Here is a 26,250-nt window from a genome sequence, read left to right as displayed (position 1 = left end):
GAAATAATTATGCATTTAGACATACTAGACTGCACAGCAGCTGAAAGTCTAGAAAAAACATAGTAAGACTCTGTGGGAGAAACTCAGCTAAACAGGTTCAGCTGAAACAAACCAGTGAGTTAAACCACACGGCATGTGAGACAGTGTCCTGTGTTAAAGATTCTATAATCGCCCTTTGCACACCCATTCCACAGCCTAATATTGAAGTTTGAAGAGAGCTCTTCACGTGTGGTCTGTATGTCCCTTGACCCAAAGTCAGGCTATTTCTTCTTGGAGTATTTGCACAGGAGGGAAGAGCAGCTGATGCTTAAAATAACCCCTCTACTGATGTGAGGACTCTTTTTACATCATGCCTCGTGGCAGGTGTGCTTGTTTGCTGGATGCACAAGTAGGCTGCCTAATGCAGCAAGTGACGTAATCATTACACATAGGGCGTGTCCATAATTGGCCATGTTACCAATATTTCTATCACCTGGAATGTGCTTACGTAGGGTTTTCTACCCTGGCCTCTCACTTCCCAGTTTTCAGAAACTCAGCAGCAGGTGATCTTAGAGAACTGAAACCGTGGTGGTGATGGAGCTCAGACAGATTGCCCAAAAGAAGAGTAATGTGGGCGGATGCAAGTTTTTAGTACATCCAGTTGATCACCCAAGTTTTTTGCTCGCTTTCTACAAGTCTCCTATCTAATGAGGTAGCCACTAGCCACATGTGACTAGTTGAGTTTAAATCAGTTAAAATAAAATTTAAAAATCAGTTCTTTGGTGATAGTAGCCATATTCCATGTACTCAGTGGCTACCTGTGGCTAATGGCTAATAGGGGCGGTCAACCTTTTGGTGTCTCTGGGCCTCACTGGAAGAAGAACAGTTGTCTTGGGCCACTCATTCAATACACGAACAGTAACAAGAACTGATGGGCAAAAAAAAAAAAAAAACGTCTGTGCATAATTTTCGTGATAACTGCTACCACAGATAAGCAAAAAAAAAGTTCCTCACACAATAACCCTAATTATGCAGCAGCCCTTTCCATAATCTTTTAAAATTGCCAAGCAAGTCCCAAGTTTGTATCACTAATATAGAAAATGTGCATAGCTAAGGAATAAAACGTCATTGTACATACAATTATTTTATGTACCATTGCAACACTCATCATGTTTTAAGTGAATTTGCGATTTTGTGTTGGGCTGCATTCGTAGCCATCCCGGGCTGCATGTGGCCGCCGGGCTGCGGGTGGGCCGCCCCTGGTCTAGAACATGTCCATCATCACAGGAAGTACCAACGGGTGTGTGCCCTAGTGTAGAGCACCCCGATTTCCTGCCTGCATGCTCACAGTGACACAGAAAAGTGCCTTTCAAAGACTTTTGGCAATATTTTAGGTTGTGGATTGCGTAGCAATAGACCCTTAAGGCTGGTGAAATAATGACTACCTCGTGTACACGCATTCTTAACAGTAGGTCAGGAGGACTCACCTAACACAGGGGCCACTCAGGGAGCCGGGCTGCTCTCAGAAAACAGTCGTTTCTACCCTGGGTTGCGTATTCATATGCTGTTTCTCTCACTGGGAATTAGGAAAGGCCGTTGGGTTTTCCACTTTTCTTGAGTGATATTTTCTTCATTCATTTTTTTTTGATGAAGTACTTTCCCAAATTTTACTAGAGAACATTCACAACCTCTGTAATAAGGTAGCTTAATGTTGTTTATAGGTCAGGTGGTCCAAGTCCCAGGTTCTTAAGCTGATTTCTGTGATTTTAAACCTTTTTTTGGTTTTTCATCACCCTTTAAATGTATCACTCAAATCACAGAGTTTTGCAGATTCTAAAGTAGCATAATATGAATACAGAATGACTTCGCCCTTGTGCTTTTGCCTTGCCGTATACGTGTGTTAATCTCAGTGTTTAATTTCAAAAGTAAGAGTCAAAGCTGCTCGTAGGTGCTTCTCTCCTTCCCGTGTCTGGTGGCATGGCCGCTGCTGGTCCCGTGGCGCCTCTGCGCTGATCCTGGCAGTGCGAGGAGGGTTCCACGTGAGCTGGTGGAGGGAAAAATGAGAGCAATTATTTGTCAAGGGAGTCACTTCTGTGATGTCAGGCTCCGATATTTTTCTTTCCTTTTTGATCTTAGCCTCTAATGAGCTTCCCTATATAATTAGTAAATGGTTCAGACCTAAGTACATTGCTGGCACTTAAAGAAAAGCAGTCCAAGAATAATTTTTTTTCAGAGATATTTAGTGGGAGGGAATTGTAAAGAGATATAGATCATCTCAGATGTGTCTTTAAGGCGTTGGAGTTCACTGGTGAAAATGAAGATGAAAAGATAACTATATTAACTCGGCTCTTTGCTCGCCTTCATCTTTCTGCCTACCCCTTCCGGAGGTTTGTTTTCTTTCTGTTCTCCTCAGACCCGACGAACTCATTATGACATGTGAGGGGTTTATTTAAATCCCTTAAAACTTCCTCTGCAAAGGTATGGTTCTTCCTCAGATCCTCGGCAACATTTATATCTGGCCTCTGGGGTCCCAGGGAGGTGCAAAGATAAAGTGGCCGAGGGCAGCCGCTTCGTGCATTACATTATCACCTGTCACTACATCTTACCATTCTTTGTAAGAACCAGACGGCCCTCCCGACTCAGGCCGAGACCTTGGTCGCCAGCCAGGCGCCCCGCTGCTTGTGTGACCTCATTAAAATTGAGTGATCGCACTAATGTTTGGGTCGGAGGCCAAACCTCTTAGAGCTGTTTAAAATTTCTGAGGCCATTACAATAGGATTTAGTTTGTGATCTTTTCTTCGTATTTTCTAGCCAATCAGTCTGAACAGAAATAGACCAAGTGGGAATTAGATCTGGAAATCGGGATTAAAAGCAAAACCTGTGCTACCAAAAATACAGCCAACGTGTGGCTCCTCATCTCTAGAAAACAATTCATGATATAAGACCCTAGGAAATATGATACTTAAAAATTACAGCTAAATGGAAACTTGTGAACTCGAAAAGTAGAATAGCATGAGGTGGCAGAGAGGCAAATAATTGTGGCTGTTTTTTATGGCCAGGAAGTGGGCCTTGAGGTCCTGGCAGCTTCTGCTTGATGCTAAACCTGTGACCTGTGCTCAGGTCCTGTGCTCCATGACCTGTGCTTCCCTGCCCGTCTGCCGAAGACCAAAAAAAAAAAAAAAAAAAAGAATTTAGATCACACAGGAAGTATGGCACAGGAGAACAATGCAATTTCGAGTGGCTTTGTCAAGATCACGTGGGGTTGGCCACTGATCCGATTTCCTGAAGGTTACAGATTTCCTTGGACATAAATCAAAGCTGCATCTGTGAAGGATAAAGTTCTTATGTCCAGTTTATTTGCTGCCAAAGGACACGTTTCCACCGTGGCTTGGGGTCCAATAAACCTCCCTGCACAGTGGTCCTGTCAAGTCGGTGCAAATGTCTCCACTAATTGGTGTCCTGCCCTGTTGTTCTCACGCTGAGTCCAGCAGGAGGCCGGCGTCTCGCAAACAATGGGCTTCGCGCAGTGCAGTCCCTGTGATGCTATAGACCACAGATGCGCTGTGTCCGACTGTGTTCGTCTAGTCAGCACGCACACTTTTCAGCCACAAATGATGCAGTTGATCACATTTGATTGTTATTTTTAACTCACAGAGAAATGCTATTTATAGCACTTGTGCTCTGGCAGATATGCCCATTAGCCAGTAAGGACCCCAGGACTAATCAATCTTTCTTTTTCTTTTTTAATTTTAATTTTTTTCATCCTCACCGGAGGACATATATTTTTTTTTCATTGCTTTTAGAGAGAAGGAAGAAAAAAAAAGGGAGGGAGAGAGAAGCATCCATTGGTTGCCTCCTGTACACACCTGGACCGGGGATTGCACGCGTCCAGAGCAGGGATCGAACCCACAACCTAGGTATGTGCCCTGACTGGGAATTGAACCCTCAACCTCTTGGTTGTGGGATGATGCACCAACTAACTGAGCCACACTGACCAGGGCTAATTAGTCTATTTTGAGATTGCCATCAGCCACAGAGGTAGTCAAAAGGGCTGAAGGCTTTGGCTGAATCCCCAGTCTCCACTGCCAGCTGACTTGTCATGCTTGCAAATTGGTCATTTTGGGCACCACCTTGGTCACCTCGTTTCCTATCTCTGCCGTAGTCCTCTTGTCTACACATTATGGTTTGGGACTCAGAGTTGATGGAAGTCCTTCCCACATTTAAAGCACAGGGTTGTGTGACGAAGCTGGGCCACGGGAGGGGAGTGAGGGTTACAGAAATGAGTAGTTAGCTCTGCTGCTTTGATGCACGGAAACTTTATAGTCAGACCCCTTATTTTTCTTCTATCATCTTCTTTTAGAAAGAATAAAAGTCGGTATAGAAGACAAGATGGAAGCTGTCACCTGACTTTAACAAAATCCTGACATAGTACGTTGGCACAATAACACCTAACTTTTTTCTGGGTATGTTACAATGTATCAAACCCCTGTACATACATCGTATGGTCTGAACTTCACAACCACCTAGTGTGTGGGGGGAATGGAGCAGCTCTTGTTGGCCAGAGGCTCAGAAAGGTCAAGTTGGAGAGGTCATAGTGGTTAGTGGTTGAGCAAACATAAACCCATTTGCCAGGAGTACAATAACTGGTCGCTATACAACTATACCTCTGCGCCTCATTTACTGCTAATAACCCTTCTAATAACGTTCCAGACTTAAAAAAATAGAACCTTGTCATCTGTGGGATACTTACTTTAGTTCAGCTTAATGAAACTATTTCCAGTTGGTTTTCTGACCTCTATTCTAGTCATATTTTAAAAATTAGATTGTAGAATTGTTATAGACGTTAGATTGTTTTTACTATATTTTCAGGGATATGTGAAAAATTGGAACTTCTGGGAGGTAGAGGTGAAAGGAATCCTATGGGGCTGTCATTGCAATGAGAGCAATCTAAAAAGGGCCATGACCACGACGGATGGGAGGGGGACTGGACCCTAACCTGCCTGGTAACGCCTAATTGCCCCCTTAAATTTGGGGGAAAACGACCTCCTTCAGACATTATTGTTGGAAATATATTGAAATTTGCATTCCAGATTCTGGAAGGATGTACGACTCTGTTTGTTCATTTGTTTTGTTCTTTATATTCAGGAAAACAAACAAACAAACCCGTGATAACTAAACATTGGAAGGTCGTGGGAATTTTGTTTGCAAACTGCTGGGCAGCCAGGGCTTACAATTCACTGAGGAATCCACACGCTGAGTTGTGACAATTATTGTATAATTATCTCAGGAAGACCTCAAACACACCCATTTTAAGGGATGTTTGACTTTCTAACAACCATTTTTTTGTGTGTGTGAAGCAAAAGGAAAGCATTTACAAAAGTTTTATCGGCATTATGAAAAATTTTGCTGTGCGGTTTTTGATTTCTTGAAACTCTGGGGCATTTTTTTGGGGGGTACATTTCTTCTATTAACATGATCATTGTTTCAGTAGGTAAACACCTTTATAAATGATATTTTCTGCTTTCAACCCCTCCACCACTTGTGCCTGTCCCCCCAAAGAAAAACATTTTCTTCAGGGATCCCAGTTTGGCTGTTTTGAATAGCATTCGCTTAAAAATGACATTGTCCACAGGAACTCATTCTCTTGACTGAGTTGCCCTTTATTAGTTTGGCCAAGCCATCTTTATCTTGGGGGAAAAAAAGACTTTTATTCTTGTTTTTGGAAATCTTGCTGATTTGCAGAACAGACCCCCAGCCGGATCTTTTTGTTTTGTAAGTTACATAAGCCTTGGTGTGTGAACTAACATCTTGTCACTCATTGTTCTAAAGCAAGAGCCAAGCTGGTGAGAAACCACCTACTGTTGACTGTCAGGCCTGGGCCAAAAAGGCAACAGCTACCCGCTGAGTGCAGTGCCCTCCGGCGATCAAACAATGCTGAGAGCAAACAGAGAGCAGCTGCGGGAACCACAGGCCTCCACCGGCCAAGCAGGGGACCGGGAGGCAAGGGAGGGGTTTTCCCAGGCGAGGTGACACTATGCAAATAGAGGCACCCTTCCTTTGTTTTTCGTTCAGGATGTTTGGGCACCAGTAGAGGAGCAATCTTCAGGCTGATGTAATTTTTGTTCAGTGGATGGAGAAACAGCAGGGGACCGTGGCTAGAAACATTTTTTTCCCCCTATTTGGTGTTCTTGTATATGTATTTATACTCATGCTCTTATTTTGTTCTGAAAACAATTTATGGTGTCTCAGACGTACCTAGTCTGTCCAGAAGGTAGCCAGCTGTGCCATATGAAAAAATACATTTATTGAAGCTGATACAAAATACTAGGAACATTGTACAGAGGACAATGACACCTCAGTCCCTTTCAAAGTAGGCACCTTGGGACCTCACACAGTTCTCCCAGTTGCCATCGGTCACCCTGTCTTTTGGTGTCCTGTATTTTTCTGAATCTCATCGATGATCTGAAATCTCTTCCCTTTCAAAAGTGAATTTAGTTTTGGGAAAAGGCAGAAGTCTCAGGGCACCAAATCTGGGCTGTAGTGGGTGCTGAGTCACCTGGGTGATTTGCTGTTTGGCCAAAAGTCTCTCTGCATGAGACGTGATGCGTGAACAGACTCGTCTGATGAAGCTGCCAATCACCAGTCGCCCGTAGCTGTGGCTTCTGAATCATCCAAATAGTGTCCTTGTAGGAGTGTTCAAGCTTAATGCAAAACTTGATGCAGATTCGTTGCTCTACCTGCTCAGTCATTTTGAATGCGATGGCCACACAGTACACGTGCTCACTCAGTGGTGTCTACCACCCTCACTGACTAGTCCAGTGAAGCCATGATTGTTCACGCATGTGCATTCCAGTCCACTCTCCTGGGCTGCCAGGCTACACTGATGTTGTGTAAACCATGATATTGTTATATTAACAATGGCTGCACTTTTTCTGGACAGGCATTGTATATACACATATTTATATATATACACACAAGCATAGATACATATATGTGTATAAGTTTTGGTTAAGACCTAGATTACCTTTTTAAGTTTTTTCCAGTTTTATTGAGATATAATTGACATATAACATCATATTAATTTTAGTTGTACAACATAATGGTTTAATATATGTTCACATTGAGAAATGATCATCAGACATTTAGTTAACTAACACTCATCACTTCATAGAGTTAGTTTTTTTCCTTGTGATGAGAACCTTTAAGAGGTGTTCACTCACCGGCTTGCAAGGACCTGATACAGTATTACCGTTAACTCTAGTCACCACTAGAGTTAGTCTAGTTATTTATTTTATAACTGGAAGTTTGTGTCTTTTTCCCATTCCTACTCCCAAGCTCTGTCAACCACCAATTCGTTCTCTTTCTATGAGTTTGTTTTTTCCAGTTTCACATAAAAGTGAGGTCATCCAGTGTTCGTCTTTCTCCGTCTGACTTATTTCACTTACGATAATGGCCTCCAGATCTGTCCCTGTTGTTCGAAATGGCGGGATTTCCTCCCTTTTATGGCTGAATAACGTTCCACTGTGTATAGGGTACATACCACATGTTTTCTTTATTCATCTGTTGATGGACACTTGGGCCGTCTCCGTGGCATGACTGTTGTAAATGGTGCTGCGATGAGCCTGGGCGTGCAGATGTATCTTTGAGGCGGTGACTTCATTCCTTGGATTATGTATCAGGAGTGGGGTTGCTGAGTCACATGGGAGTTCTAGTGTTAATATGTTGGGGAGCCTCCTCCTGCCGTTTTCCCCAGGGGCTGCGCCAGCCGGCATTCCCCCCTCAGCACACGGGTGTTCCCTTTCCTCGCATTCCTGCTGGCACCTCTTTGACGACGGCCATTCCAACAGGCCGGAGGTTTCATCTCATCGCCGTTTTGACTGTCAAACGATCTTTCACAAGTTGAACCAGACACTATTTTAGAGTACTTTTCTTAATAATGGAGTTAATCAGAAGCAATTGTTTTAATGACACTGGCGTTCTTTCTGAAAGTTGTTTCTGTTGGTCAAAATGAAATCTCGATGTTGCAGATATTAAGAGGAAATGTCTTGGTACAATTCATCTTTCACAAAGTAGTTAATAATTAAACTGAAAAAAATATGTCCATGTAGACTCTTGTGAATGATTGCTTTTAGATGTAGGAAATAATTTTTTGGAACGCTATACAACTGGACTCTCAGAGCAACACCATGGAAGGTATAAAAATGAAAAGACGGCAGAAGGGGTGATTTGTTGCTTCTGGTGACGAACCTTGACTAACCTTTGCACTATTTCTGCCATTTAGCCATTTCCCCAGCCGGCTGACTTCCGGTGAATGTCTATTTCCCACAGATGGACCACAACACCAGTGTTTAGGCACAGGACTCCTGACATCAAAACTGTGATTGGATTTGGTGTAGGAGCAGATCGGCGGGGGTCAGGGTGGGCGCTAAGGCATAGAACATAGAGACCTCCCGGCTTCCTGCTTTCTGCCTTTTGTGACACGGCCACAGGCCCACCCTCAGGGGGCCCTGTGCTCGTCTCTGTGCTGCAGCCATACCAGCCTGCTGGGGCTTTCCGGGCCACGGCATCTTAAACAGTCACCTGTGAACCGTCATTGTGAAGATACACCTCTGGGTTTGTTCTGAAAATTATTCGACCTCCAACCCCAAGCACCCTGGCTGTGTTTAAGTATTGCTCTCTGTGCTTCCTTCCCAGTGTAACTATTTTGGCTGGCACATCCGGTAACAGAAAAGATGAGTGTAAGCATGAATGGGTACCTTCGGAATGAGCGTTCGTATCGCAGGCTTAGCAGAGCGCCGGGGATGAAGAGCGGAGAATGCGATGTACGTGGTGTGGCCATTGCCGGCAATGGATCCCGAGGCCCACGCTGGAGCAGCGGCTCATTGAAATCAGTGGTTTTGAGGTGAGGGGCAGAGTAGCCACCAGTGATTGACTCCGTGGGTAGCAGCACAGGCTTAAATCAAAGGGCAGACTTCGTCCTTGCTTCCCACGGTCATGGGCACTTGCCTCCCGTCGTTTGCTTTATTCCCACTTGGCACCTGATTGACACCCATTTACTGCCCAGTTCAGTGTATTGTCGTGCATATCCATCCTGGCCACCTAAATGGGGTGTAAGCTGCTCTGGACTCGCGTGACCACAGTGACACACTCCTCTTTGTGACTTAGTAATTCTGTTATGTAGAGCCTTGCACAGCGTTGGTGCTCCCAGAGAGCCGGGTGATTAATCTTCTGTACCGATGACAGCAAAGTGGGTTTCAGTGCGTGAACGAGGAGAGTGGTGACAGATCCCTGTCCTGGGTCTCTAACGGCACCTGGGAATCATCAAGTATCTGCTTGTCAGCTTGTGTCCCTGTAATTCCCCCCTTCGTGTCAAAATAAAGCTGTTTTATTTTCTGCTGGCACATTTAAGCAAAGGGCATTGGTTGCATCTGAAAATAAGAGGGTGGAAACCCTGGCCTGTGTCAGGGACTCCCGGGTTCAACACCAGGAAGCGAGGTGCTGCTGCCGCTGAGCTCCGGGAGGAAACCTAGGCCTCGGCTTCAGCAACCGTCCGTGTGCCAGGGACAGGTGTGTCGTGTTCACACGGGATGGATGTGACACTAGACACTCGGCTGAAGCGACCCATCCAGATGCGCGGTGGTCTGAAGCTGTGAACCCGGAGAACCCCGTCACAGGCTGCACGGGTGATTTTTGCCTGTAGCGACCGGGCAGAGTGGGCCAGTCTCGACAGCGGCACACAGAGGAAAACCCGTTGTCTAATCGGCTCTCATGGCGCCAGTCAGTGGGGAAACAGGGCTTCCCAGAAACACTCGTCACAGATAACAGTTTGGTTGCTAAAGTGATGAAGTGTGAAGTTATGTAACTTCTCTTCTGCGAAAGTCAAGACTGCGTTTTCGTATACACGTCCCCCCCACAAACACGGTTCAGCCGAGGAGGCTCTGATAAGGTCATTGACAGAAATAAGTGACATCAAGCGTATTTAGCAATTTTCAGCATTCACCAAGAAAGTTCATGCAGGGGTCATGGCTTTGCCAATTACAAAAAATGTTATCCTGAGTAATTAGCAGACTGTGTTGACAAAAATGTCAGCAGGGAGTGGGAGCAGCGTGCCGTATCTACTGGCTTATAAAATAGAGCTTTTTGAACCCAAAGTTTTACCAATTTAACATGTTGTTATCGTTCAGGCTTACTATATAAATTCTTCAAGTGCATTTGGTAAAGCTGGTGCTTGTCTTAGAAGAAGCGACCTCCGTTCTATAGCGTGGTCTGTACCACCGGCCGGGGTCGCTGCACTGATTATTCGGGTGGTGCGTGGCTGCTGCTTTTCCTCCAGGGCTCAGTCCTCAGGTGCCCCCTGAAGAATGCGGGAAGGCCGACACCCACTTGAAATCATACAGAGCTTTGGGTCCACCCACCAGGATAAAATGGAATTTCCAAAATCCTTTCTGTTGTCACCTTCACTGCTTTCAAAGTTCCAGCTCTATGACCCCCACCCACTCCCCCACGCACATACATGCACCCAGGCCTACAAGGGTGGGCACTTTGGCCATTAGCTGCCCCGCTACCCTGTAACTACTCCAATTACTGTGGATACACACCTAGGAAAGGTACTGATCGGGGAGTGTGGTGGGACTTGGCACCTGGTGGACAGCCCTGTTGTTTTAGTTTCAGTAAGTTAACTTCTGATTTAATTAGTTTCAGAAGCAAAAAGGGTTTTGAGTTACAGAATATGAATTGAGCTCTTAATCATTCTTTGAAAGTACCATCTCAAGGGTCACACGCATCTATCTAACACAAATCCATGAACAATCCAAAGACTCCTTCTACCTTGCCAAAGCCTTTGGCCCTCAGGGCTGACAGTCTCGGCTTTCCCAGGCTTCCCTTAGGCATCTCTGTTGTTTCTCAGCAGTATTTACTAGTTTGTACAAGCACAAATGTCTTTAGGAGGAAAGCCACGTTATGCTTTGTTAGGTCAGTTACTTGTGAATTCACAATGACTGAACTCCGAGGTTTTGATGAAAAACTGTGTCATCAGTGAGCATCCTAGGTCTCTGAAGAGGAGCATCGTATTTCCTGGGAGTCTGTTCTTTCGAGGGCGCACTCTGACTGTTCTCTTTCCACATCCTTCTGATTGCGTGAGAATCTGCAGGGATCAAGGACACTCCCCACCTAGAGCCCACATTCCCCCTTCTAGAGTAGACTTTGGTCCCTGAGCTGTTTGTTACTCAGGACCTGTGCAGGCATCTTCCAGGGACTGTCCTGCTGAGATGGACCACGCCACAGTGTCCACATGGGGGGACCCGGGGGTTGGCAGTTGTTTTTGTGGGGTATAGACAACTACCCAGAGCTGAGGCTGGAGAGAGAAGGAGAGTCTCTTGTAGGCTGGGGACTACTTCTTCTCAAGGCTTCAGTATTTAGGCATGAAAGCCTGCGTCTACATAGTCTAAATTAGAACCAGTTGTTAGGACAGCGTATTGGTCAAGGTAGATGGATAGAATATATTTTATTTAATGGGGTTTTTGTGGGTGGATTTGTAACTTGTAACTCTTTAGACATACGGTGTGTGGACCTTCATTTGTGTCCTTGTGTCTGCCCTGCAGTTATTCCTCCTGGGCCGGGCCGAGGGTGCCCCTCGGTGGACACGCACACGTGTGTGTGTGTTGAAGAAGTCCACCACGAGGAGAGGAGTGTGCGGGTGGTGATATAGACAGGTGCGTTATTCAGCCTTGTTCCTGCTTCTGGACCCTGAGTTCTTTGCGGTGATGATGTTGGTTCTTAGGTGCATGGGATTAATCTTAGACACGCCATGTGGGAAGCATTTATTAGGTAGTTTCTAGAAGGATCTGAAAATATTTACACCCTCTGCATAGCATGTTCGTCAGCAATTAAATTCCTGGGTTAGAATTCTTCAATTCAGTTGGATTCTGAGAAGCCTAAATCTTTACATGGTTTGGTTCTTTAGTCTCCTTTGTCCCAGTTGCCTTGGTCCAGTGTTAATCGAGGGTGGTCTCTAGGAATTTACTGGAAAACAAAATCTGAGAACTTCCCCCTTCCTCTTCTGAAAGATCTATGAATAGAGAACTCTGAGGTGGGCAGGCCCAGCGGTCTGTTTCACAAGACCCCAGGTAGCTGGGAAGCAGCTGCGATTGAAGGTTTGGGGAGCACTGCCTTAGCCTACACCCACTCCCGGATGGCATTATCAGAGACAGATATGACTGGGAGTTTTCTCTGTCCACCATATTGGACCAGCAGCCAGCAAACACCGCCACTGAGAAACACAGCTGTTACAGTGGAGAGGAAGGGCCCTTTTACTTTAAGTTCTCTGGAAAAAAACAAGTGCACAAGCTCAATCGTGTCTGCTTTATGCCTCTCGACAATGCTTGTTCACTTTTGAATTTTCTTATTTTTATCTTTAGTGGTGGTTCCTAATTTTAGTTCTTGATTTTGTTTTGGTTTTCCAGGCGCGAAGCCCCCGAGAGAGGTGCTTCATCAAGGATGAAACACCATGAAGTAGAATCAATAAATTAAGTTACAACTGAACTGTGGAGGGTAGAAAGAAAAAAAAATGCAACTCTTTCTCTCCACATGTGATTTAACTTCCAGAAGGAAAAACAAATCTGTTGCTTGTTTTCTTACAGTTTGATTAAATCCTGTGATCACAAAGCAACGCAGACCCACTCTGATGTTCGACGTGAATTGAATAGTAATAAAAAAGAATGCATTTTTATTTAGTGGCAGGAAAAGATAATGGGAAGTCAAGGGCACTCATTGCTGAACTCATCCTACAGTTGAAATTTATATTTAACGATTAATGTTTAACGCTATTTCACTTATGTCTACTTAGAAACACAGTAGATTTTTATATAAAATAGAGAAGAAACCAAGAACGCGATGCCATTTTTACGTATAGAGTTTTCTGTTCATTTTATGTTTTCATTTATCATACATTCCAACTTTATCTTTTTTGCACTAAAAATTTCATTATCATATCAGGGAAATGTAAGGATATTCTTTCAAATTTTCTCCTCTTTATAATTTTATGGTAGCTTTATAAATATTTCCAGTCTTTGCTTTCTAGGAGCTTACGTTTTACAATTTAAGAATAAAAAGTTGATAATTTGACTTACAGGCTGTTTAAATGGCAAGAGCAGCTAGCTAACTATATAAACGATTTTATTACTATTTTCTTCTTTCTTATGAATTTTGAAATAGGTCCTAGCAATCATAAGCAACTGTGTTTATTCTCAGTCCTATGTAAAAAACAAAAGGCTAGGGAGTCTGGCTTTGTCTGTCCTGGAATAGAATATACACATTTTCCTGTTGAAATGCCACCTCAAGCCCCGATATTACTCATCCCCTCCTCTTTGATGCTATACATTATGTTGGTGATCTCCCACAATTCCTAGCGTCCTCTTTTCTCACATATAAAAGATAAGCTCCCCGGCTGCCTCTGGGAAAATCTCCTCCTTATCTGAAGCCATCCTGCCAGATGATCCCACCACACGTGTTTAATATTAATGCCATCCATGTGTTCCCCAACTCTCGCCTTTGGTCTTCAGAGGGAGATTGAATTCTTAGGTGCTTCAGGATCAAAGCCGATGCATTTATGGGAAAGCTCTTGCAGCCTGATAGCTGGCGTTTCCCTGGCTTTACTCATTCACTGTTTCCGCGTGGAGTTTGTGGCCGGCAACCCCGCTTCTCCACTTGGCACAGGTGGCTGGGAAATGAGGCTGATCCTGATCTGTTGTAATCTGCTAACTCTGCTGTGAGAATCGCTAGCCTGTGGGACCACCTCCATCATTAACCATTAGTGACTTTGTTCCCCCGCAAAGGGTTTACATATTCAATGAGTAGTGTACGGCTTGCACTTACTGCTGTGTTAATTTATAATTATTCTTACCCCTTGGATCTATGTTTTTTTCCCCTACAAATTTACTTTAAGTTCTTCAAGGTCAAGCTTCTTTCTTTCACCTGCCTTTCTACCAGCTTCTGTTAGTTTTCTATTCTTCGTGGAAATTAACGGAAATAGCTAGCATTGCAGCTCACCTGAATTAACATCGAAGTGTGCACCCGTGCTACAGGACATACATAGGTTAGGATGGGGATTGTCTCCCAACATCTTACCCAGTTCCCTGGTTATGTCTTAATATGGTGGTCTTGCTTTTTCCCACTTTATATAAAGGACTTCTTTGATGTATATATTAGATATCAAACTTAAAAAATTCAGATTTACTATGAGTTCCACTCAGAGGAAGGAGGTGGGAAGCAAATGGTTTTTTGCATGTTTTCCAGAGAAGAAAGAGACAGAGAAAGTTGCAGGTTGAGAAAACCTAAGGAAGGATAGTGTAATGGTCAGAGAGAATGCATATATCAAAAATGTGTGTTGACTGTTTTCTTAGTCTTATACTCACAAGATGACTTTCAAGGTTCCATCTTTATTTACTAAAGCATTTTTGTGCACATTTGTGCACTGAGCTGTTTCTTCTTAAAATACATATTTATAATTAAAGTATGAGAAAGAATGATTCCTATATCTTTCCAAATCTGCTGTAATTAAAAACAAGTCCACGCCTTGATTCTATCTATTTTGGGAAGACTCGATTTCTCAATGAATATTACATAATGTCGTATGCCTGCAAAATGCTGGGCTCTTTAGAAATTATCACCAAAGGGGAAGACATGTAAATTACAGCTTTATTAGTTGGAAATTTGGGTTTTACATTTTCAATTGTTTAAAACCCATATAAGTCAGAATATAACCAGTGTCAAAACATGACCACTATAAACTGACAACATTCCCCTCACTAGTAATACAATATACCGAGAAAGTCATATCTTGCATTCCAATCCAAATATTATTCAAGCATGTTATAAATATTTATAATTTGCTTCCCATGTGCAAAGTGCCTTTTTAGGAGCTATGGTTACAGTCATGAATTACAAAAATAAATTTCCTTGCCCCAAACTGGCTTATAGTCTAGTAGAAAGAGATGAAACAAATATATGAGTAAGTAAATATAAAATCATTTATGGCACTTTCTACACTGAGAGCCTGATACCATAAACAACAGTCACTGGGGTACACTTACCTAAATTTTTAAACTCTAAATTCATACTTGAGTATGAAATTTCATTAATGTGTCATGAACAATGGTAATAAAGACTGGTAGGATGAAGAAGTGTTAGTCACACTTATGTGGAAATACAGGTTTAATGAAATTGCTCTTGCTAGAAACTCAATAATTAGCTAACCTACATCAGGAAGGTTGAGTGTTTTGTAATGTCTCATAAATACAGAGGGTATATCTATAATTATAAAATAATACTGTAATTTTCTACCAACAAGGTTAATTTTGTATTACGAAAGTAAATTGAGTCCTTGTGCATCTCAACCTGGTGTAATTTAATGTAGAATCATTGAATCATTTTTATCTTGGTCTTCAGCTTAACCCTTAGGAGATATAGAGGAGGGATATTGGATGCATGTTGATGTAGTAATTCAAGGTGGCCTCTGGTGTGTAAAGGCCATGAATGTGATATAGTAGCAAAATGAAAGTTCTGCAATTTGAATAGCACAACACTATTTGTGAAGCCCCAGAGACCTACAGGTGATTAATCCTTACCTATCCTTCTGGGGTAGATGGTTGTGTGCAGTTTCATTGCATTTTACAAGCAGGATAAATAACTACATTCAGGCTGGTTGCAGAATAGAGGATATAAACAAGAGCTCTTTTTATTTCCTATCCCGTAATTTAGCGATGTTGCTGCTTCCTCTAAACAAGTCCTATTCTCTCTTGGAAGAGTCTAGGCTATTTCTTATTTTGGTGTCTTGTCTGCTCGGTCCTGAGGCTGGGCCCCTTTTTCCATATTGTCTAACACTGGTCACATAGTAGGTGCTTACAGCATTGGGCACTTGTGTTTAAGTTTCTGAGATTTTATTTTGTAAAGATTAAACACCATGTGTGTTGATTCATGAGATTCACAAGGATCTTCTTCCGCTGGCACAGGGAATCCGGACTTTGCTTTCTTTGTTTTTTTTTTTAAAGATTTTATTTATTTATTTTTAGAGAGGGAAGGGAGGGAGAAAGAGAGAGAGAGAGAGAAACATCAATGTGCAGTTGCTGGGGGTCATGGCCTGCAACCCAGGCATGTACCCTGGCTGGGAATCGAACCTGCGACACTTTGGTTCGCAGCCTGCGGGGACTTTGCTTTGATGGGCCTGTTTTTCTAACACATTCTCCCTCTTGGAACAACAAAGCTCCGGTTTTCTGACTTTTGTAAACGAGAGGTGCTGTTGAGGAGGCAAACTTGGTTTCAACTCCTCTGAGAAACTTATTATGTAAATACACACTATTATGATTATAAATAATAATAATTTATTTTCTGAGGCATAACGCCAGAGCAGACAGAAGTCATCTGGGTAGGCCAACATCTGTTAGTTGTGTGGGGGCTTCCTCAAGTTCAGTCTCCATTTGGAGATAATAGAGAGTTAAATTGACTTTTCATTTTCATGTATATGCACCTCAAGGTTTAGAAGCAAATACATTGTTAAAACTTTCAGACAATAATAACAATAATTTTTCTAAAATCTTTATGACCTGCCAAATTCATAGCATGAATACAAGTAGAAAAATCACAATCTTTAAGGACATTGAATTTTATTCTTTTTAATTTACTCTTCTGTTGAAGTTAGAAGCCCAACCATAAATTCTTTAGACTCGCTGGTGTTGAGTTTTCATTAGACATAAGATATTTTAGTTTTGAGTGTAGTTTTTATATTTTTTACTCTCAGGGAAAAGCAAGTTGCCTGTCCTTTTTTTGTAGGAGAGTATTATAAAATCCAGCCATAAGACTAAAGTAGCAATCAGTTCTCATAGCTGGGAGAGAGTGGTGACGCCTTATAAATCTCTGTCAATAAATAAGTTTATTTTACAAGTTGTGTTAGAGAGCTGTACCTGAAGGAACTGCGGGATGGTTATTCTTGAAAAGCTGGAATTAAGGGGGGAGCTAATGACTGACATATGTTTGAAAAATGATCACATGGAATAGTTTTGTCTGGTGTTGCTCCAGAGGTGGAAATGGAAATTTTAGGTACAACTTACAGGAGAGAGTACATTTTAATTCAATGTCAAAAGGGCTTCTTGGTAATGTCTCTAAATGCAGAAAATATTTGCACGTCTGCTAGGAATATTTCAGAAAGGATTCCTGAGTTCTCCTGTGCACTTGAACTCCGGGACCCAAAGGGCTTCTTGAGTCTAAAATTTTGGCATTTTCCCCTTTAAATCTCTGTTCTTTACTGCAAAACCCTGTACCCCACACTTGAGTAGTCCCCAAACACGTCCCCTTCCACTTTTCCAGGTGTGTTGACCGAGATACCATCATCCCCACTGCAACTCTCGTAAAGGCCGGTCACCTTTCCCTGCTCACACTCGCGTCGGTCGCTGTATTCCAGACTCCAACTTCTCAGTGTCACTCTCGTCACTGTGCTGGGTATTCTCATTCTCCGCAGGCTCATCCAGGCCCCCGTCATTTGAGACCTGTGGTACCCTGGGCTTTGCACATCTGTCCCTCCATCGACACTTTCCTTGTCGCACCATTCTTATTGTCACTGTCATTAAGAATGTACTCCTCCCTTCACCCTTACCAAGTTGTTCAGATTTTCTCATGTCAGTATGTAGAAACTTTCTCAGTGTGGCCCCACCTCATCAACATTCCCTCTCTGCGCTTTCAACATCAGCCGGCTCGTTCCCTTCAACTCTCCTCGACCCACCCCGGCGAGCACGCGGTAGGTAGGAGCGCACGTAAAATCCTAGCCTCTTTTATGCTCTGCTAAGAATATTTCTCAGACCGATCTCGCAGTGACCTTTCTTTTATTTTGAAATTCACTTTCAACCCACCATGTGATCTCTATCAAAAGATTCTCCACTTTTTAAAATAGTTGTCCATTAGTCTTGTTTATAGATGTATGCGAAAGTTATGAAATGTCACCTTGCTAATTATTTTAAAGTTCCGGCTCCACTTTGTCAGGGAGGAAGAGATGTTCCTTTACCCTTGTCTGCTCTTTCAGCCGGCTTAATAGTGGAATCTGCATGGGATGGACTAACAAGAGAAAACAGCCAAATTTAATTACATGCACATGTTTGGAACCCCTATACTCACGAGAGAGTGAGAGACCCCACATGGGTGGGCAGTGCAGGGCACGGAAAGTTGCAGTGAGGTGTATGTGGCATCCTGAGATGGGATGCCCTGGGGGTTCAGAGCGGAGGAACGCCATTTGCAAGACAATGAGAGGGGCAGATGTTCCCTAATTAGGTGTTTTCCCTGTCATAACAGAGAGGCCTCTAAAAAGTTATTTCTGGCAATGACTCTTACTGGCAAGGCCCCTCATTTAAATTCTTTAGGGGAGAGGTAACATTTGCTTCTGAGCTCATGGGGTCTTGATTGCTTGAGCTCAAGATGATCCAAAGTAGCCCGTCTTGGGGAGGCGTGTGCTGAACCCCCTCGATTTCATTTTATACTGCAGTTTTCCACAGAGCCTAAGGCAGTCCTGAGCAGTTTATCGAGTGCACTCGAAGTTCTCAACAAATGAGGGAATCAAGAATAGTAAGCGGTGGGTGTCCAGTGGAGGGGAGGACCGAAGTGGCTTCCCGGGGAGGACATCTATGACATCTGTGGGTGGACGTGCTTCCACTGGCTCTCTCAGGGACGGGGGCAGTCGCAAGTGGCAACGGACTCAGCCCTCGGATTTCAACCGTGTCTTTTCTCTTGGGCCACGTTGATGCGCAGTATGCCATGGGCTATTAGCCCCCAAAGCATTCTGGGTTAAATAACATAGCTCACTGCACCTAATTCTCATTTTGCCGGGAGAGCTTTAGGCTTTATTACATCTGAAACGCTACGGAGCACATCGTCTTGACTTAGATTTTTTTTTACAGTGTAGTTCAAGGGGAACAGAGATTTCAGTGAATCTGATTCATACCATCAGTTCATTTATTAGCAGAAGTACTGATGGATGCGTAAGCTTGTCACCCTTGGTGTCACTAATGAACTCTTCTTGAGCGCTCCCAGCAATAAGAGTGACGTTTGAATTAAAATGGATACTACTTCGTTATTTCTAGAGGTGCAAGGATGACATCTGTGGGTGGAGGATCTTGTCCTTGTCAGTGATTGACATGTCCTTTGAAGAAAAAATGCCATTCCCCTACAATTCCCCACATTTTTATTTTCACCTCATCCTCATCTCAAACCTATACATGAACTATTTTAGGTATACTTCTAAAGTGTAGAGATAGAGAAATAGAGACTATACATATGATTTAAATCTAAACTTGTAGCTTTGAATATCTTAGCCTCAAAAAAGCCTATCACAGAAACGGTGAGCCCGGAAATGACTGTGAATCTAACATTAAATAATTAGCAATTCACCAACATAATACCAGCAACACTGATGTCACAGATCTTACCATTGAGTCTGTGGTGGAGGCGGACATCGATAACTGTGGAAAAGGTTATTTCATTATAGATGAAACAAGCGCTGTGACTAAAATGTGTCTTGTGCTGGGAGAGCCTACGCCAGGGAGACCGGATCACTCGGGGCGTGACAGGGGGGTGGGGCGCGGGGCCGGAGCGGGGCGCTGCTCTGTAGAAGTGATACGCAAACTGAGACCCGCAGCGAGAGGAGAGGAGAAGGTGGCCAGGTGAGGATCGGGGCTGGAGTGGGCACGGGCCTTTCAGGAAAAGCTAACAACAGGCTTGCTGGCGGGGATTCACTTTACGAAGTGTTCCTCTAGAGGAGCACCAAGTGACCAGTGCCCCTTGAGGATGCCAAGAGAGGAAAGGGGGTGGGCTGGGTTCCTGGGCCTGTTTTCAGGGAGGAGGGGCATTTCCCTCAACAGCAACCGACCATCCTCAGGATGCCAGCAGGGTATATGAGAACCACACGCAATTCCAACCCTGTCTACCCGGAGACAGCCTCAGATCCTGCGGGGCCAGGGCCCTCTGCTCCCCACGCACACTCTGCGGAAGCCAGCCACCGGTCCAGGCTCTTATCTGTAGTAAATGACCAACAGGCTACATACAGCTTGGAGGTTCCAACCACTCCCTCCAAATCAGATGCCCATCACAAGTTCAGGTTATTACCTGTACTTCTGACCCCTGGCTGTAGATTAGAGGCTTCCATGCCCCCCTCCTTGGGTTTGATTAATTTGTGGGAGCAGCTCAGAGAGAGATGTTCCTCACGGAATCACCATTTTGTCTTCAAAGGATCTGGAACTCAGTAACGGCCAGAGAGGAGGGATGCAGATGACCCTCTGGGTCAGGGTGTGTGGGCAGGGGCCTCCCCGCACCCTGCGTGCACCGCTCTTTTCACACCTCCTCCTTCCCGTGCTCCCGGACTGGCGTGAACAAGTGGAGCGGATGTGGGCCTTGAGCTTGAAGAAATAAGGTGACCAGAGGTGGTGGCGAGGGACAGGCACCTAAAGTGACACTGTGGCAGGTACTCAAGGTTTGGGGTACAAAATTGTAAACATAGCCAACTGGACACAGAGAAGAACCCTCGCTGGCCTGGAAATCAGGACCCCACCAGCAGGACAGTGGGGATGTGGGACAGCTGTCACCTCTGTGACCCTGTTGTTGCAAGACAGGTCCCTACAGTTTTACGTCCCTCCCAAGCTGTGATGCCTCCTTCAGTAGAAGGCAGTGAGAGGTGGGGTTAGTCTCTCCTGAAGGAAAATGCCTGCTTTATAAGGTGACTGGTCTTCCCCTTCTTCTCTGTGTGTGTTTGGACTGGTCAGAGATGGCAAAATATTTCAGTGGTTTTTGTTTCCTATAAACAAACAAACAAACAAAAACCCCAAACCTCATCGAAAGGTGGACCAATAATAGGACTGAATGGCTGAACGGAAAAGTGAGTAACTTAGGTTGGTCTTTAGTGAATGATTGTCGGGAGAACCCACATCTGTGTGGGGAATACGTGATTTTAAAGAGAAGCAACGATTTTGATTTGAAAGGCCAAGCAAGGGTGATGTAACTCTTGGCAGCTTTTTTAGGCTTCAGAAAGTGAAGAAAATGCACCATCAATTATACCATGTATTCAAATTAGCATTCAATGTGCTATTTTGCTTTGCTTTCCTTAAGTCATGGATTCAGTTTCCCGGTGTCACCGCCTGGCTCTCCAAACCCTCCTCTTACTGCTCGCCCTCAGTTATCCAGGAGGAGAGCACTGATGGATAGAGCTATACCCTTGATCGTGGGGTCTCTTCAAGAGCACAGTAGATGTCTTTTGCCTTCCTCATTCCACCTCCAAATCTCTTTATTTTATTTATTTAAAATTTTATTTCAATTGTTGTTCAAGTACAATTTTCTATCTTTTACTCCCATCCCTGCCCGCCCACCCAGCCCTCCCCACCTCCCTCCCATCTCCACCTGCCCCTAGTTTTTGTCCGTGTGTCCTTTATACGTGTACCTGCAAACCCTTCCCTTCTTCCCCTGAAATTCCCTTGAAATCCCCTCCCCCTTGTCTCCCCACCTCCAAATCTTATCAAGAGTTTATGACAAGTTTCTGCAGAAAAGATAAAGTCCAGAGGGTGTGAATGATTACACGGGACAGACTCGGGACTGGGGTTGTGCCCTTGGGAGCGTGCCCCAAAGCGCTCACCAACTTGAATCCAGCTCTTGGCAAAACCCAGAAGCAACCAAGTACAGTCCCCATTCCCACTCAGAGAGCTGGCGGCTAACGGCCTTTCCTCCAAGCGGCAGTTCAGTCGCGGCAACCGGCCTGGGCTGTGCTGCTCCTTATGAGCTCGGTAGGAAGATTGCACATTTCAGTTCCTTTCCAGCTGGCCATTTGCATTCACGGCCTGTTCGCTAAGGTTTTCTCGCAGCTCGCTGCCGGTCTGCTCGGGACTCAGGATCAGAATAGTAATTTGAGGATGTTGGTGTCACTTTTCAGGGGCTTCCCCGGGGAACTTCAGATCCAACCCGGTTTTTCCCACACAGGGCCAAGGGAAGGAGCGAAATGTTTTGCTCTGTATCGGAACTTTTGACTGCATTTTTTTTTAATGTGGCCTGTGGTTACCTATTTTTCATGTTTCAAACTCCTGTTTGTTTTTTTTTTATCTTTTCTCCCATTTTATTTAGTTAATGGTAATAAGACTTTGCAGACATTGGCACAATTTCTATTATTCCAAGATTTAAAATGCCATTTTAAAGGGAAAAAAAAACCCTTTAAAAATTAATTTGTGCATGTATGAATAATGAATGCTCGCTGTGGGAAATATAAATATATCCACATCAACACAAACTCCCCGTGGCCCAGGGAGGACTGCTCTTAACATTCTCGTGTGTCCCTGAGGACTTCGTTTGGGGTGTTTCTTATGTAATGCCGATCGTTCCTTCTCGGTGTCACGTGCTGGAGAGCGAAGCCTTGTACACTGCTGTTCCTTGGTCTCGCGGCTCAAAGTGGAATATTCAGAAGAACTTGCTGGCAAGCTCTCTTCAGTGTTTTGTTGTAGAAGGGAGATCCGTTTTCTTCCATTTCTATTGCGAAAGAGTCGTAAGGATAAAGTGCAAAGTGCAGCATAAGGTATTTGGGTTACGTCTGAAGACAAATGTCTCGATATTATTACTAGTTATGGGAACAAAGGCCTCACTGACCTTTAAGACTCCCCGCCTGCAGCGGACGCCGGGCTTCGGTTACCCTCTTTGTCGAGTGGTTGTCTGACCCGACCAGATGATGAGCAGCAAGACTCTTCCTGAGTCCCCGCTACTTAGCACCTCACCAGTGTGAAGCAAACTTTTCGACGGATTCCAGTGCAAGGCAGTGTTGTAGGTAAAGAACTAAGAGTTATAGGCGACAGAGGAGTAAATCCTGAGAACGAGTGGAGTCGATGATTGCTTTATTTCTGCCCGCTATTTCCCTATCTCCTGTGTACTCTGCTGGGGAGGAAGCAGATGTTGGAATCCCTATGGAAAGTCTCTGAATTCAGGTCGACTAGGATATTGCAGAGCGTCACAAGCATTAGTATTTCCTCTCGTAACAGTCTGGTAAATTAGGCAGTGTGGGACTCTGTCCGCACGGCAGATTCGGCAAGAGCGAGGATTGTTCCGTCAATATGCAGTGAGCAGCCACGGTGCGCCGGGTACTGAGCTGCTTCCTGGAGCCCAGCAGTGACCCCCAGAAGGTGCCTGGGGAGAGACGATGAACCAGAGGAGTAAACAAATGCTGTTGAACGTAGGGAGCTTGTGAGTATCGTGACAAAAATGGAGGGAAGGGAGAAGAATGCTCTGACTGAGGCTGGACTGGACCCAAACTCAGGGGTTCTGTCTTCAAACCCTGCGCAGCTTTGATGACAACTTCTTGACATTATTGCCTGAGGAGCTCGCCTGAGGTGGGTTCATGGGAATGGAGAATTTCTGCAGTGTATTCATTATTATCCAGGTGGGCAATGAGGATCGGAGAACTGTGACGGAGAGGGAAAAGGTTGGAGCATCTCGCGGCGAAGGAATGGGAAGATCTGGCCCCTGTTGAAAGGCAAGAGCTGGAGTCAGTCAGCTCTGGATTCCTGTTTATTTCCAGCTCTGTGTCAACACTCCCGGGGAGCACTCAGAGCACCCCCAGACCAGCAGATGTTTTCGATATATTTACTTTGTCAAAAGTCAACATGTATTATTTTTCATCTTGAGAGCGCATCTGTGCTCTGCCCTAATTTCCCCCCATCTCAGTGATTCCCTTCTAATTCAGCCGGGCTCAGGAGAAATTTCCTTCTCGAGAATGTGACTCATGTAAAGCGCATTGAATGCTGACTGAACAGACAATGGTCCATTTAATTCTTTATCTGTAAGAGTTGATACAATTTGAAGAGGAAAAATATTAAATAAATAGTAAGGTGAAGGATTATTATAATATTAAGCAGAAGGTCTGAACTTTTTTGTCTCTAAGTGTATACCAGTCAGAGTTCAATTGGAGAAGTAGAATCAGTGGGGTGGGTGGATGCACTGAGGGATGGGTAGGTGTGTGGATGGATGGGTAGGTGGGTGGATAGATGGGTAGGTGGATGGTTGGATGGGTAGGTGGATGGTTGTATGGGTAGGTAGATGGATGGATGGGTAGGTGGGTGGATGGATGGGTAGGTGGATGGATGGGTAGGTGGATGGATAGATGGGTAGGTGGATGGATGGATGGATGGGTAGGTGGATGGGCAGGTACATAGACAGACAGACAGATAGGAAGGAGGGAGTAGGCAGGCAGGGGTATTTATTACAAGGAACTGCCTTACTCGACTGTGGGGGCTGGCTAAACAAGTCCCAAATCCATCAGGTAGGGAATGAGGACGATCGTGGAAAGGCTTGAATGTGGTCATGGGTGGTAGTAGGTCCACAGGGAACAATTTCTTCTCTATTTGTGACACTTCAGCTGTGCTTTTTAAGTTCTTTCAGCTGATTCAATTAAGCCCATCCAGGTGATCCAGGATAATCTACCTTACTCAGAGTCACCTGGTTAGGGCCCTTAAGCACGGCTGCAGGGGTCCTTCTCAGCAGCCCCCGAAACCGTGTTCTGTTCGATCCAATACCTGGGGACTGTGGCCCAGTGAGGACGACACGTGAAGAAGACGGGCAATTTGCCCTGTGAATTTGTTTTCTGGGAATCTTTACTGGAATATGTACAAACTCAGGAATTCGGCAAACTCCTGAAATATACAGCTTTCCTTTTAAGCCTTTTCGCTTAAGAAGAAAAGGAAAAAAAAACTTGCTTCAATGTAAAAAGTGTGCTTTTGTTTTTTCAGCTGCCTAGATGTGTCAAGACCATAAGAAATTTATTTTCAAATGTGATGATAAATTAATCTGGTGTTTCCGCTTGATAGATTTGGAACACTAGTGTCTTGAAGTCATTTCATATTAAAACAAAAATAGATTATCTGTTAGTCGTGTGTAAACAGCAAACTGTTCATGCCTCTTCTTAAGTTTCTTTTGGGGGGGTAGGGTGGGGGATGGGCATGCGTGTAGCCCTGTGGAGAATCATGATCAGTAAGAATCTGTTGTGGATCTTTTTACCTGCCATTGGTAGAGGGCTGGGCACGTGATATGACCCATAAGGCCAAGGAGATGTAAGTGGAAATCTAATAATCTAAATAGCAAATAAACATCCATGAGTCCACACTGATGTAAGTAAATAATTGAATCAGTAAATAAATGAGAAAGAATAGGCAAATTTCTCCTTGGTTTTGGACTTCTGGCTGTAGAACCATGAATATATATGTATAAATTTGTCCTCAGTTTTAAAACTTGAACATCAGGGTTGGCGCTCAACAATTTGCAATGCCTCAAATTCCATAATACTCTTGGTTTGTACAAATCCTAATATGGTAATGAGAAAATGGACTTATTTGCATCAGACATATAATGAATATGGAAATAAATCTCAAATGGAACTAATAACATTACTGCTACCTTGGGGTGAATATAAAAAGCAAACATTTTTCTTTTGGAATAGCTCTTTAGATATGCTTGTGTATGAAAGCCATATTATATTTTACATAGACAATTTTGCTGATTTGTTAGGAATACCCGATTTTTTACATATAAAATTTGATTTACATAGACTAGTCTACTTTCCTCTAAAGTATGATTTTAGCGATATTAGAATCAGATTAATAGTTTTTTAAATCCCCACTTTAGTTGTCCAGATGATTATCTTTTCTATAAGGCTTTTCTTAATGTAAAATTTAATGGATGACTGATTCAATCACAGAAATTTTTAAATGTTCATAAAAAAACACATTTCACTGTATTGCTATAGATCAGGAAACTTCTTCTTGCACATAATCTGTAACCATAACAGCCTTGGGTCTCACTCCTTTTCATGTTCTGAAGGGTTTTTGTTTTCTCTTTTTTAAAAATCATTTTCAAATATACTTTCTCAGCTTCCAACAAGACCAAAGTACCTAGCCACTACTTCTTCCAATTTTTCCTCCTCTTATCATACTTAAATGCTAACTTAGATACTGTAACTAATGCTTATTAAGCACATGCCATGTGCTCCCAAGCCTTTATATTCTTCCAGGTATGTAAGCTTTATTACAACGTGTGTGGTAGGTACATTGTTTTCATCCCTGCTTTATAGAGAGGAAAACTGAAGGGCTGAGAGATGAAATAATTTACACAGAGTCACGTAACTATTGTGTAGAAAAGAGCTAGGATTTCAAGTCTTCTGTGCATCTCCAAGGCCCTGCTCTGGACCTCTAATCCCCAGTGGCTTCCACTGTATGCGGGGCT

General features: G+C 43.8%; 1 long non-coding RNA gene across 1 annotated transcript; it reads right to left on the bottom strand.

Moving 5' to 3' along the window:
* Positions 1-950: 950 nt before the first annotated feature.
* Positions 951-18,606, bottom strand: LOC118501916. The gene is made up of 3 exons (XR_004904569.1): positions 18,352-18,606; positions 5,545-5,549; positions 951-960 (listed from the first exon to the last, which is right to left on the bottom strand). It is a non-coding gene; the product is annotated as an uncharacterized LOC118501916 (long non-coding RNA).
* Positions 18,607-26,250: the final 7,644 nt, after the last annotated feature.

The sequence above is a fragment of the Phyllostomus discolor genome, chromosome 8 (genome assembly GCF_004126475.2).
Source record: "Phyllostomus discolor isolate MPI-MPIP mPhyDis1 chromosome 8, mPhyDis1.pri.v3, whole genome shotgun sequence".
Classification (NCBI taxonomy): domain Eukaryota; kingdom Metazoa; phylum Chordata; class Mammalia; order Chiroptera; family Phyllostomidae; genus Phyllostomus; species Phyllostomus discolor.
The sequence above is the reverse complement of the archived record's forward strand: the minus strand, read 5'-3'. Positions and strand labels throughout refer to the sequence as shown.